The sequence below is a fragment of the Ranitomeya imitator genome, chromosome 1 (genome assembly GCF_032444005.1).
Source record: "Ranitomeya imitator isolate aRanImi1 chromosome 1, aRanImi1.pri, whole genome shotgun sequence".
Classification (NCBI taxonomy): domain Eukaryota; kingdom Metazoa; phylum Chordata; class Amphibia; order Anura; family Dendrobatidae; genus Ranitomeya; species Ranitomeya imitator.
Genome location: NC_091282.1, coordinates 1,195,826,803 through 1,195,841,668, shown reverse-complemented (window position 1 = coordinate 1,195,841,668; position 14,866 = coordinate 1,195,826,803). Strand labels below are relative to the sequence as shown.

At 44.9% G+C, this 14,866-nt stretch overlaps 1 protein-coding gene across 1 annotated transcript in view; it reads right to left on the bottom strand.

The window, feature by feature from the left end:
• Positions 1-12,492, bottom strand: part of LOC138657215 (uncharacterized) — an 88,269-nt gene extending 75,777 nt beyond the window's left edge. Inside the window, exon 1 of the mRNA XM_069744860.1 lies at positions 12,346-12,492. The gene's annotated coding sequence lies outside the window, so the exon portion shown is untranslated. The remainder of the gene's footprint in view (positions 1-12,345) is intronic.
• Positions 12,493-14,866: the final 2,374 nt, after the last annotated feature.

Here is a 14,866-nt window from a genome sequence, read left to right as displayed (position 1 = left end):
ACATGAGTCCAAATCTGCTGCAACCTATCCACCACAGTATCCACACCAGGACAGTCCGAAGACTCAACCTGCCCTGAAGAGAAATGAGGATGGAAACCAGAATTGCAGAAAAACGGCGAAACCAAGGTAGCCGAGCTGGCCCGATTATTAAGGGCGAACTCAGCCAAAGGCAAAAAGGACACCCAATCATCCTGATCAGCAGAAACAAAGCATCTCAGATATGTTTCCAAAGTCTGATTGGTTCGTTCAGTTTGGCCATTTGTCTGAGGATGGAAAGCCGAGGAAAAAGACAAATCAATGCCCATCCTAGCACAAAAGACTCGCCAAAACCTCGAAACAAACTGGGAACCTCTGTCCGAAACGATGTCCTCCGGAATGCCATGTAAACGAACCACATGCTGGAAAAACAATGGCATCAAATCAGAGGAGGAAGGCAATTTAGACAAGGGTACCAAATGGACCATCTTAGAGAAGCGATCACAAACCACCCAAATGACCGACATCTTTTGAGAGACAGGGAGATCCGAAATTAAATCCATAGAGATATGCGTCCAGGGCCTTTTCGGGACCGGCAAGGGCAAAAGCAACCCACTGGCACGAGAACAGCAGGGCTTAGCCCGAGCACAAGTCCCACAGGACTGCACAAACGAACGCACATCCCGCGACAGAGACAGCCACCGAAAGGATCTAGCCACCAAATCTCTGGTACCAAAGATTCCAGGATGACCAGCCAACACCGAACAATGAACCTCAGAGATAACTCTACTCGTACATTTATCAGGGACAAACAGTTTCTCCGCTGGGCAACGGTCAGGTCTATTAGCCTGAAATTTTTGCAGCACCCGCCGCAAATCAGGGGAGATGGCAGACAAAATTACTCCCTCTTTGAGAAAACCCGCCGGCTCAGGCAAACCCGGAGAGTCGGGCACAAAACTCCTAGACAGGGCATCCGCCTTCACATTCTTAGAGCCCGGAAGGTACGAAACCACAAAGTCAAAATGGGAGAAAAACAGCGACCAACGAGCCTGTCTAGGATTCAACCGTTTGGCAGACTCGAGATAAGTCAAATTCTTGTGATCAGTCAAGACCACCACGCGATGCTTAGCTCCTTAAAGCCAATGACGCCACTCCTCGAATGCCCACTTCATGGCCAGCAACTCTCGATTGCCAACATCATAATTATGCTCAGCAGGCGAAAACTTCCTGGAAAAGAAGGCACATGGTTTCATCACCGAGCCATCAGAACTTCTTTGCGACAAAACAGCCCCTGCTCCAATCTCAGAAGCATCAACCTCGACCTGAAACGGGAGCGAAACATCTGGCTGGCACAACACAGGGGCAGAAGAGAAACGACGCTTCAACTCCTGAAAAGCTTCCACAGCAGCAGAAGACCAATTGACCACATCAGCACCCTTCTTTTTTAAATCAGTCAACGGTTTAACAATACTAGAAAAATTATTGATGAAGCGACGATAAAAATTAGCAAAGCCCAGGAACTTTTGCAGACTCTTCAGAGATGTCGGCTGAGTCCAATCATAAATGGCCTGAACTTTAACAGGGTCCATCTCGATAGTAGAAGGGGAAAAAATGAAACCCAAAAATGAAACCTTCTGAACACCAAAGAGACACTTTGACCCCTTCACAAACAAAGAATTCGCACGCAGGACCTGGAACACCATTCTAACCTGCTTCACGTGAGACTCCCAATCATCCGAGAAGACCAAAATATCATCCAAGTATACAATCAGGAATTTATCCAGGTACTCTCGGAAGATGTCATGCATAAAGGACTGAAATACTGATGGAGCATTGGAAAGCCCGAATGGCATAACCAGGTACTCAAAATGGCCCTCGGGCGTATTAAATGCTGTTTTCCATTCATCGCCCTGTTTAATACGCACAAGATTATACGCACCACGAAGATCTATCTTGGTGAACCAACTAGCCCCCTTAATCCGAGCAAACAAATCAGACAGCAGCGGCAAGGGGTACTGAAATTTGACTGTGATTTTATTAAGAAGGCGGTAATCAATACAAGGTCTCAACAAACCATCCTTCTTGGCCACAAAAAAGAACCCCGCTCCCAATGGCGACGACGACGGGCGAATATGACCCTTCTCCAAGGATTCCTTTACATAACTCCGCATAGTGGCGTGCTCAGGCACAGACAAATTGAACAGTCGACCTTTAGGAAACTTACTACCAGGAATCAAATCGATAGCACAATCACAATCCCTATGCAGAGGTAGGGCACTGGATTTGGGCTCATCAAATACATCCCGGTAATCCGACAAGAACTCTGTGACTTCAGAAGGGGTGGATGATGTAATAGACAGAAATGGAACATCACCATGTACCCCCTGACAGCCCCAGCTGGACACAGACATAGATTTCCAATCCAATACTGGGTTATGGGCTTGTAGCCATGGCAACCCCAACACGACCACATCATGCAGATTATGCAACACCAAAAAGCGAATATCCTCCTGATGTGCAGGAGCCATGCACATGGTCAGTTGGGTCCAGTACTGAGGCTTATTCTTGGCCAAAGGCGTAGCATCAATTCCTCTCAATGGAATAGGATAATGCAAGGGCTCCAAGAAAAACCCACAGCGCCTAGCAAACTCCAAGTCCATCAAATTCAGGGCAGCGCCTGAATCCACAAATGCCATGACAGAATAGGATGACAAAGAGCAGATCAAAGTAACGGACAAAATAAATTTCGACTGTACCGTACCAATGGTGGCAGACCTAGCGAAACGCTTGGTGCGCTTAGGACAATCGGAGATAGCATGAGTGGAATCACCACAGTAAAAACACAGCCCATTCCGACGTCTGTGTTCTTGCCGTTCAGCTCTGGTCAAAGTCCTATCGCATTGCATAGGCTCAGGTTTATGCTCAGATAATACCGCCAAATGGTGCACAGTTTTACGCTCACGTAAGCGTCGATCGATCTGAATGGCCAAAGACATAGACTCATTCAGACCAGCAGGCATAGGAAATCCCACCATGACATCCTTAAGGGCTTCAGAGAGACCCTTTCTGAAAATTGCTGCCAGAGCACATTCATTCCATTGAGTGAGCACAGACCACTTCATAAACTTCTGACAATATATCTCTACCTCATCCTGACCCTGACACAGAGCCAGCAAGATTTTCTCTGCCTGATCCACTGAATTTGGTACATCATTAAGTAATCCGAGCGCCAGAAAAAACGCATCAATATCACGCAATGCAGGATCTCCTGGCGCAAGGGAAAATGCCCAGTCTTGAGGGTCACCACGCAACAAGGAAATAATGATCTTTACTTGTTGAACTGGGTCACCAGAGGAGCGGGGTTTCAAAGCCAGAAACAGTTTACAATTATTTTTGAAATTCAGAAACTTAGCTCTATCTCCAGAAAATAAATCAGGAATAGGAATTCTAGGTTCTAACATAGGATTCTGAACCACAAAGTCTTGAATATTTTGTACTCTTGCAGTGAGATGATCCACACAAGAAGACAGACCTTTAATGTCCATCACTACACCTGTGTCCTGAACCACCCAAATGTCTAGGGGAAAAGAAAGACAAAACACAGTGCAAAGAAAAAAAAATGGTCTCAGAACTTCTCCTTTCCCTCTATTGAGAAGCATTAGTACTTTGGGCCTCCAGTACTGTTATGAACTGGTGGTTTAGAACAACAATGGACCTGGTGGTTAAGAGCACACAAAATGACCTGATAGTTACTAATAACACAGGACGAGCTCTGAGGCGTGGGAACTCTGCTGACCGCAATCCCTAATCCTATCACACCACAACTAGAAATAGCCGTGGAGCGCTCCTGACCAGTCCTAGGCGCCTCGGCACAGCCTAAGAAACTAGCTAGCCCTGAAGATAGAAAAATAAGCCTACCTTGCCTCAGAGAAGTTCCCCAAAGGAAAAGGCAGCCCCCACATATAATGACTGTGAGTAAAGATGAAAATACAAACACAGAGATGAAATAGATTTTAGCAAAGTGAGGCCCGACTTACTGAATAGACCGATGATAGGAAAGATAGCTTTGCGGTCAGCACAAAAACCTACAAAAGACCACGCAGAGGGCGCAAAAAGACCCTCCGTACCGGCTAACGGTACGGAGGTGCTTCCTCTGCGTCCCAGAGCTTCCAGCAAGCAGGACAAACCAAAATAGCAAGCTGGACAGAACAAATAGCAAACAAAAGAAACACAAGCAGAACTTAGCTTATGCAGGGAAGACAGGTCACAAGAACGATCCAGGAGAGAGCAAGACCAATACTGGAACATTGACTGGAGGCAAGGAGCAAAGAACTAGGTGGAGTTAAATAGAGCGGCACCTAACGACTTAGCCTCGTCACCTGTGGAAGAAAACTCAGAAGCCGCAGCCCCACTCACATCCACCAGAGGAAGCCCATGGACAGAACCAGCCGAAGTACCACTCATGACCACAGGAGGGAGCTCGACCACAGAATTCACAACACGCAACACCTTTAAAAAACCCTTTTAAACCCACCTAGCCAATAATTTGGAGTCAAAATTACTTAAAAGTTACGTAAAAAAAGACAAAAGTGGTATAAACCTTAATGATCGATCCCAATCTGAGGCTTTTTGGGTCAACTCTGCTTTCTACTTGCCGGTCCGCCTTGACACACAAGAATGACCACTCACTGATGAGACATGTCAACTTCAGGCAGGGATTGGCTTACTGATTAGTGGCCCAATATTTGCTCTGCAGGAGTAGGTTTGGGGTGAATATAGTGGATGGGGCAATGGGCATGTAAGCCCCCCATAGAGCACACCTCTTCACTGATTGACAAACATCTAAGTGGTAACACAGCAGTGATTGGTGCTACCTCAGATCACTGCTTTTAGAGTCTGCTGTGTAACACAGCCAGCACCAGCCATGTATCCATATATGCATCCAACGCACAGGATATGGTGAAATGGACCTTCCCTTCCTTGACCTGTGACCATGGGTGAAGTCACTGGTGACCTGTACGCTATGTTATGCTCTGCATATAATGCTCAGTCTAATTTTATTGTGAGTTCTGCACTGTTATGTTTTTTGTCGAAACATTCGGAAAGCTGCTTGTATAAAACATTTAAAGAAGCACAAGGAAAAAAGCTGAAAGATGATTGTTATGTGCTTTTATGCAGTATTCATCACCGATGTCTATTACATTTTATTTACTGCAATGTAGATATCCCCTATAAAAAGGCAGATGAAGAGTTATACTGCTGAAAGTGATCCTGGAAGACATATAATGCACCAAAATCTTCCATGTTCCGGCAAAAGTTTAGGGGTTTTAAAAAATCTTTAGGAAAATATTTGCACATGCAGTAAAAGGAATGTATGTAAATAGGTCATGGCATAAATGCTTTATGTAATGCCACGCGATCCGATGATGGCCAGGCCAGACTGAACTGGAATTACTGCATTCCGCTGTACTGTTTGTTTAGATTGTAGCTGTAGCAATTGTACTTTTCCGACAAGGAAATAATCTGTGTGTCTTCACAAAAAGAAGGTTGGTTTGTAAATAAACACTTGTTTGGAAGGAAAATTAATATTACAAAATTAAGTAGGACAGGACAGTAGAGCAGTGTTCTCTCCATGCACATGATTCTCAAGAGCTTCCAAGTCACCACTGCTCCCACCGTCCTCTCCACAGTCCAGTCTAGTCCAGGACTAAACTACCCGGCCTCTTTTCAGGCTTGTAAGGTGACTGGATCTCAAATAATTATTTTCAGGCCCACAAAAATAGGGATCTTGTGTAACTCCAAGTAGGTTTTATCTACTGTCTCCCCAGCACCACCCAAAACTGATTCTCTCACCAGGCTGACTATTCGCAAAGTGCCATTAGATTTAATGACTCCAGGCTGACAGTATCTCCCCTTCCAGGATCATCTCACGACCCATAACTGTCATTGTCTGCTCCATGACATCCAATTGGTAAAGCATTCATACTGCTCCACTCTCCATTCAGTTCTCTCCGGATAGGAACATGTCATTACTGCCAACGTCCATTTTACCACTGTCAAAGTCTCTCCATGCAGGATGAAAAACTTCCTTCCATTGCTGATTAGGGCCCACGTCATGCAAAAAGTCTCAGCCATCAGGTCTCGCACCTCATGCAAGTAATCTGTACTCACTATGGCTTCCAAGCTTCTCTGTCTTTATTGGCCTCTGCACCACCAGCTCCTGATAGCATTGCAGCCAGTTACAAAAAAAATGTATTAACCATAAACTTCATAAAACAACAAGTACCCACATTTCACAATGAGAGGCCATTTCTAACAAAATCCTCTTATTTGTAAGAAAATCCTACTTATTTATACAAAATATCCACAAACTTTGCATTATTTATTCATAAAGTGAGCAAAATAAACAATTGTACTGAACCACCCCCCTAGAAAGTACGAACCTTCAAAAGTGAGAACCTTCAGGCGCAATGAGCCCGAGAGGCCCCGAGGCCACACCTGCTCTCCGCAAGGATGGTGGTGAAACTGAGTGGGGGTTTCAAGCAGAACCTAAAGCAAGAAGGTATTGCGAGGGACGGGATCCCCTGAGAGGGGTGGGTTCCCCTGCTGCCTTGGAGAGGAGGGGGAAACAATAAAGTCCACCTCAAATTGTTTGCTGGGAGGCCTGTGCAGTGCACCCACCTGTTTGGAAAGTGTGCTATTCCATTTTTCAAATATCTATTATCTATCTTGATACAGGAAAGATATATATATTTGTACCGTGTTAACCAGTAGATAGAAAAATATTTAGAACTGAGAGTCCTCAGTGGTTGATACCTTTTAATGGCCAACTGAAAAGATTATTTATGTCTTTTTACATCAATTAAGAAATTTGCTCCTCAGACCTTGTAAGGGCATCACAACACAGAACGAGACCCCAATCAGAGGACAATAAAACATTCACTCCTTATCTATGAACTGTTCCAATATTTATGGACACAACTGTTTATCACTCTCCTATAATGGTAGTTCTGTTTCAAGTCACCTATCTTATCTATTGCATTATGTCTGTGCTGTGTTATGCATAAATATGTGACTTTTCATGTTTTGTATTAGTCTGTGCCTGATGAAGAGACCTGAGTAGTCTCGAAAGCTGCAATCTGTTACCATCTTTTCAGTTCGCCATTAAAAAGTATCAACCACTGAGGACTCTCAATTCTAAATATTTTTATTATCTTTCTATCATCTATCTATTATTTATCTATCTACACAAACATATCTCTCTTTCCTATATTTGAGCACCTAATTCATCCTATTGTATCCATATTTTGAGAGGTTTTCTGTTATGAAAGGCAATTCAGTAACACAATGTACATAGCGATCAGAGCACATACAGTGATCTGACAATAACCCAAAATAATAGAACGAGCTCTGAGACGTGGGAACTCTGTAGACCGCAATTCCTGATCCTCTCCAAGCACAACTAGAGGCAGCCGTGGATTGCGCCTAACGCTCCCTATACAACTCGGCACAGCCTGAGAAACTAACTAGCCTGAAGATAGAAAAATAAGCCTACCTTGCCTCAGAGAAATACCCCAAAGGAAAAGGCAGCCCCCCACATATAATGACTGTGAGTAAGATGAAAAGACAAACGTAGGAATGAAATAGATTCAGCAAAGTGAGGCCCGATATTCTAGACAGAGCGAGGATAGGAAAGATAACTTTGCGGTCTACACAAAACCATAAAGAAAACCACGCAAAGGGGGCAAAAAGACCCTCTGTACCGAACTAACGGCACGGAGGTACACCCTTTGCGTCCCAGAGCTTCCAGCAAAACAAATAGACAATCTGGACAGAAAAAATAGCAACAAATAGCAAAGAAGCACTTAGCTATGCAGAGCAGCAGGCCACAGGAATGATCCAGAGAAACACAAGTCCAACACTGGAACATTGACAGGAAACATGGATCAAAGCATTAGGTGGAGTTAAGTAGAGAAGCAGCTAATGACCTCACCAGATCACCTGAGGGAGGAAACTCAGAAGCTGCAGTACCACTTTCCTCCACAAACGGAAGCTCCCAGAGAGAATCAGCCGAAGACTGGGCTTAAGCTGAGGCTTGAAAATGATCCAGGAACAATGGACAAGGCTAATGAGATGAATGAGTATTTCAACAGGTTCAGCAGTACATGTGTAATGCAAACTGATAGTGGATGGGAACTGGGTGCAAATTCTGCAACATCGATATTGGAGGATGAGCAGACCTATTTTAGAGTATCCGAAAATGATGTGAGGAGGCAGTTTAAGTCACTTAACATTGGTAAAGCTACAGGACCAGATGGACTCAGCTCACGTGTCCTTAAAGTGTGTGCAGACCAGCTGTGTACTGTCTTTACGTGCCTATTAAAATGGAAGTCTACAAACACAGAGGGTACCAGTGTTATGGAAAACTTCCTGTCTGGTGCCGGTACCCAAGACGACTTCTCCTGCAACCCTAAATGACTATCGTCCTGTAGCCTTAACATCTCACGCTATGAAGGCCTTGGAAAGATTAGTGCTTGCTCACTTAAGACCGAGGGTCAATGCTTTTATTGATCCCCTTCAGTTTGCTTACCGACATAGATTGGGGGTGGATGATGCTATCCTTTCTCTGCTACATAGGGTACATTCATTTCTGGAGAATGACGGAGCCACGGTGCGAGCGATGTTCTTCGATTTCTCGAGTGCATTTAACTCCCTGCAGCCACTTTTACTACACAAAAAGATGACTGATATGAAGGTTGAGGAGGGGATGAGAAATTGGATAACTGACTACCTATCAGATCGGCCACAGTTTGTACAAATGGGAGCAGTGGTGTCAAGTAGATTATTGAGCAGTGTAGCTGCCCCCCAGGGAACGGTGCTTGCGCCCTTTCTATTCACACTGTATACTTCAGACTTTCAGTATAAATCTGAACTTTGCCACCTTCAAAAATTTTCGGATGACTCTGTGGTTGTGGGATGCATTAGGGGAGATCAGGGGGATGAGGAATATAGAAGGGTGGTGTCGAATTTCGTGGATTGGTGCAATGGTAACTATCTGCAGCTAAATGTTAAGAAAACCAAGGAGTTGGTGGCCAACTATAGCAGGATAAAGTTGGAATGCTTACCGATCACTATTGCTGGTCAGGAGGTAGAGCAGGTGGAGAGTTACAAATATTTGGGGGTCCATTTGGATAGCAAACTGGACTGGAGATGCCACTCAGAGTTTGTCTACAAGAAGGGGATGAGCAGACTGTATTTCCTAAGGAAACTGAGGTCTTTTAATGTGTGTAGCAAAATGTTAGAAATGTTCTACCAATCTGTGGTGGCAAGTGCCATCTTTTTTGCAATCACGTGCTGGGGTAGTAGTGTGCGGGCCTCTGATGCTAATAAGCTGAATAAGATTATTAAGAAGGCAAGTTCTGCTGTGGGCTGCAATCTGGACTCTTTTGGGGAGGTAGTGGAGAAAAGAACTCTGAGAAAGTGTATGGCAATTATGAACAATAATGCACATCCATTATACGAGCTATTCATGAGACAGAAGAGCACCTTCAGCAACCGGCTAATACTTCTGAGGTGTAAGAAGGAAAAATATAGGAAATCGTTTGTGCCAACTGCCATGGGAATGTACAACAATAACATTAGGGTTAAACCACCAAGGTGAATGTCTACTATTTCTCTACATTTCAGTTCACTCGTTGTGTATGTCCTATTCTAATGTATAATGTTCTTCTGTCAACAAACTGTCATGTCAACTATGGAATTCCTTTATGATTTTTATGATTTAAGTTGTGCTGCTGTGATACCATAATTTCCCACGGGATCAATAAAGTGTATCGTATCGTATCGTATCGTATCGTAAGTACCACTTGTGACCACAGGAGTGAACTCTGCCACAGAATTCACAACAGTTTTCTGTACATTGCACTTTTATACTATTTGCCATCAGTTGTATTTTGAAACTAGCTGAAGAGCCCGGCGTTGCCTGGGCATAGTAAATATCTGTGGGTAGTTATAGCACCTCACTTCTCTTATTTTCCCATTACGCCTCTCATTTTCCCAATCACATCTTTCATTTTCCCCCTCATATCTCTCATTTTCTCCCTTACACCTCTCATTTTCTCCCTCACTCCTCTCATTCCCCCCTAACACTTGTCATTTCGACCTCACATCTGTCATTTTCCGATCACTCCACTATTTTCCCTCACTCCTCTTTCGACCCCACATCTGTCATTTTCCAATCACTCCACTATTTTCCCTCACTCCTCTCATTTTGCACTCACACCTTTTCATTTTCACCTCAGTATATACATGTTTGTCATCTCCCTTATATATAGTATACACCTGTATGTCATCTCCTGTATATAGTATATACCTGTATGTCATCTCCCCTGTATATATAATATACCTGCTGTGTGTCATCTCCCCTGTATATAGTATATACCTGTATGTCATCTCCTCCTATATATAGTATATACCTGTATGTCATCTCCTTCTATATATAGTATATACCTGTATGTCATCTCCTCATGTATATAGTATATACCTGTGTGTCATCTCCCCTGTATATAGTATATATCTGTGTCATCTCCTCCTGTATATAGTATATACCTGTATGTCATCTTCTATATATAGCATATACCTGTATGTCATCTCCTCCTGTATATAGTATATACCTGTAGGTCATCTGCTCCTGTATATAGTATATACCTGTGTGTCATCTCCTCCTGTATATAGTATGTACCTGTATGTCATCTCCTCTATATAGTATATACCTGTGTCATCTCTCCTGTATATAGTATATATCTGTGTGTCATCTCCCCTGTATATAGTATATACCTGTGTGTCATCTCCTCCTGTATTAGACCTCGTTCACACATTATTTGCTCAGTATTTTTACCTCAGTATTTGTAAGCTAAATTGGCAGCCTGATAAATCCCCAGCCAACAGGAAGCCCTCCCCCTGGCAGTATATATTAGCTAACACATACACATAATAGACAGGTCATGTGACTGACAGCTGCCGTATTTCCTATATGGTACATTTGTTGCTCTTGTAGTTTGTCTGCTTATTAATCTAATTTTTATTTTTGAAGGATAATACCAGACTTGTGTGTGTTTTAGGGCGAGTTTCGTTTGTCAAGTTGTGTGTGTTGAGTTGCATGTGGCGACATGCATGTAGCGACTTTTGTGAGATGAGTTTTGTGTGGCAACATGCATGTAGCAACTTTTTGTGTGTTGAGTTGCATGTGACAGGTTAGTGTAGCAAGTTGTGTGCAGCAAGTTTTGCGCATGGCGAGTTTTGCGCATGGCGAGTTTTATGTGTGGTGCCTTTTGAGTATGTGCAAGTTGTGTGTGAGGCAACTTTTGCATGTGCTGCAACTTTTGTACATGTGGCAATTTTTCCGCGTGTGCAAGTTTTGCGTGTGGCGAGTTTTCTATGAGGTGAGTTTTGCACTTGTGGCGAGTTTTGCGTGAGCCTAGTTTTTGCATGTGGTGAGTTTTGCGTGTGGCGAGTTTTGAGCGGCGATTTTTGTGTTTCGACTTTTATGTGGTGAGGTTGGTGTATGTGTGGTGAAATGTGTGCTGAGGGTGGTATATGTGTTCAAGCACGTGGTAGTGTGTGGCGCATTTTGTGTGTGTGTTCATATCCCCGTGTGTGGTGAGTATCCCATGTCGGGGCCCCACCTTAGCAACTGTACGGTATATACTCTTTCGCGCCATTGCTCTCACTCTTTAAGTCCCCCTTGTTCACATCTGGCAGCTGTCAATTTGCCTCTAACACTTTTCCTTTCACTTTTTCCCCATTATGTAGATAGGGGCAAAATTGTTTGGTGAATTGGAAAGCGCGGGGTTAAAATTTCGCCTCACAACATAGCCTATGATGCTCTCAGGGACCAGACGTGTGACTGTGCAAAATTTTGTTTCTGTAGCTGCGACGCCTCCATCACTTTTCCTTTCACTTTTTTCCCCATTATGTAGATAGGGGCAAAATTGTTTGGTGAATTGGAACGCGCGGGGTTAAAATTTCACCTCACAACATAGCCTATGATGCTCTCGGGGTCCAGACGTGTGACTGTGCAAAATTTTGTGGCTGTAGCTACGACGCCTCCAACACTTTTCCTTTCACTTTTTTTCCCCATTATGTAGATAGGGGCAAAATTGTTTGGTGAATTGGAACGCGCGGGGTTAAAATTTCGCCTCACAACATAGCCTATGACGCTCTCGGGGTCCAGACGTGTGACTGTGCAAAATTTTGTGGCTGTAGCTGCGACGGTGCAGATGCCAATCCCGGACATACATACACACACACACACATTCAGCTTTATATAGTAGATGTTTTAGAGGAAAACTGCAAAGTAAATTGACTTACAATTATTTGGGTTCCTACGTCCAGTAAAATCCTTCTCTGAGATTTAGTGGCTGATGATGAGCCTCCCGGACCCCCACCCAATGTACTGTACATCCACCACCAGGACTACAAGTGCTTTACCAGTCTGCTTATATGCAAGTACAGTATAAGGAAGCAGAATCACATGCAGAGAAGTCTCCACCTAATTTGCATAGGGCTGCCAGAAACAGGTATTCAGGTAAAGGTCACACTTCTGTAAGGTTTTGAGACTTATGCTGCAGTCATACAATTCTGCAGCAGAATGCTGAATATTATATACTTTCGGACCCTGATAAAAAATTACCTACCGTATATACTCGAGTATAAGCCGACCCGAGTATAAGCCGACCCCCCTAATTTTGCCACAAAAAACTGGGAAAACTTATTGACTCGAGTATAAGCCTAGGGTGGAAATGCAGCATTTACCGGTGAATTTCAAAAATAAAAATAGATAATTATTTCTCCATAGCTGTGCCATATAGTGCTCTGCACCGTTCATATTTCCCCATAGCTGTGCCCCATATAGTGCTCTGCACCGTTCATATTTCCCCATAGCTGTGCCATATAGTGCTATAGTCTGCACCGTTCATATTTCCCCATAGCTGTGCCATATAGTGCCTCTGCACCGTTCATGTTTCCCCATAGCTGTGCCATATAGTGCTCTGCACCGTTCATATTTCCCCATAGCTGTGCCATATAGTGCTCTGCACCATTCATATTTCCCCATAGCTGTGCCATATAGTGCTCTGCACCGTTCATATTTCCCCATAGCTGTGCCATATAGTGCCTCTGCACCGTTCATATTTCCCCATAGCTGTGCCATATAGTGCTCTGCACCGTTCATATTTCCCCATAGATGCTCCACATAAATCTGTGCCATTGCTGCTGCTGCTGCTGCAGTAAAAAAAAAAAAAGCCATACTCACCTCTCTTGATTGCAGCTCCCAGCGTCTCGTTCTGGCGTCTGGTCTCGGCGTCTCTCTGCACTGACTGATCAGGCAGAGGCCGCCGCGCACACTATATACGTCATCGCGCCCTCTGACCTGCACAGTCAGAGCGCAGATAGACGCCGGGAAGATGGAGCGGCGCCCGGCGGCTGGAACCGGGATAGATAAATATGCTATACTTACCTGGTCCCGGCGTCCGGCTCCTTCTCCTGGACAGCTGTCTTCGGTGCCTCAGCTTCTTCCTCTATCAGCGGTCACCGGCACCGCTGATTAGAGAAATGAATATGTGGCTCCACCCCTATGGGAGGTGGAGCCACCTGTTCATTTCTCTAATGAGCGGTCCCACGTCACCGCTGAAAAGGGGAAGAGCTGCAGCACCGAAGACCGTGGGACAGGCGGGGAGCACCAGGATCGCTGGAAGCAGGTAAGTATGCCTCAGTGCCCTCACCCCCTCACCCGCCGACCCTGCCACCCACCTTGACTCGAGTATAAGCCGAGAGGGGCACTTTCAGCTCAAAAATTTGGGCTGAAAATCTCAGCTTATACTCGAGTATATACGGTAACTGTATTCAGATGGCAGACCTTTATAATAGATTCATATGCCAGATCTTCCTAACTGAGTTCAGTCCCCAGATCAGAGAAGTGTCATAATGAAGTGCAGAAGCGGATGGAACTGAACAAGACCTAAGATTGTGCAAGGCAAAGAAATGTGGAGACAATGGTGGATTCCTAAAAGGTGCTAAAAAGCATAAAATAGAATGAGCATCATGGGCGGACATACCGCCTGTTCAACCTGTGCAACCGCACAGGGGCCCAGAGCGGGAGGGGGCCCCTGACGGGCATACAAAGCAATGATTGTGAATGACAGCCGGCGGAAGTATTACTGCTAACAGGAGAAGCAGGGGGGCCCGCTCTGCTGCACGCATGTGATATGACAGTTAAACGGGCCCCCCACCACACCTGCTAGCATATATTATGCTGCTGTCCAGCCGGCTGTCACTGCTGCGGTCTGCGGTGAGGTGACGGGTAGCAGACGCTGGACCAGGAAGAGAGGAGGGAGGGGGAGGGGGAGTCACTGAAGCTTGCTCAGGACCTGTGATGAGGTCACAGGAGGGGAGGAGTCAGGAGTCACATAATCAGGGGCCTCCATGTTTTGCAGGACTCTGCTGTGCTGTCATGGTGCTAGACGGTAAGCTTGTGTGTCGTCAGGAGTTGTTTAGCGTGGATGTAGCAGAGCCGTGTGTGTACGAGGTGTACAGAGCTGAGCCGTGTGTGTCTATGAGTTGTACGGAGCGGAGCCGTGTGTGTATGAGGTGTATAGAGCGGAGCCGTGTGTGTATGAGGTGTACGGAGTGGAGCCATGTGTGTGTATGAGTTGTACGGAGTGGAGCTGTGTGTGTATGAGGTGTACGGAGCAGAGCCGTGTGTGTATATGCAAGGTGTACGGAGCGGAGCTGCGTGTGTAGGAGTAACTGTGTGGCCATTATACAGTATGCAGCATCGAGTGTGGCCATTATATAGTAAGGAGCATCGAGTGTGGCCATTATACAGTATGGA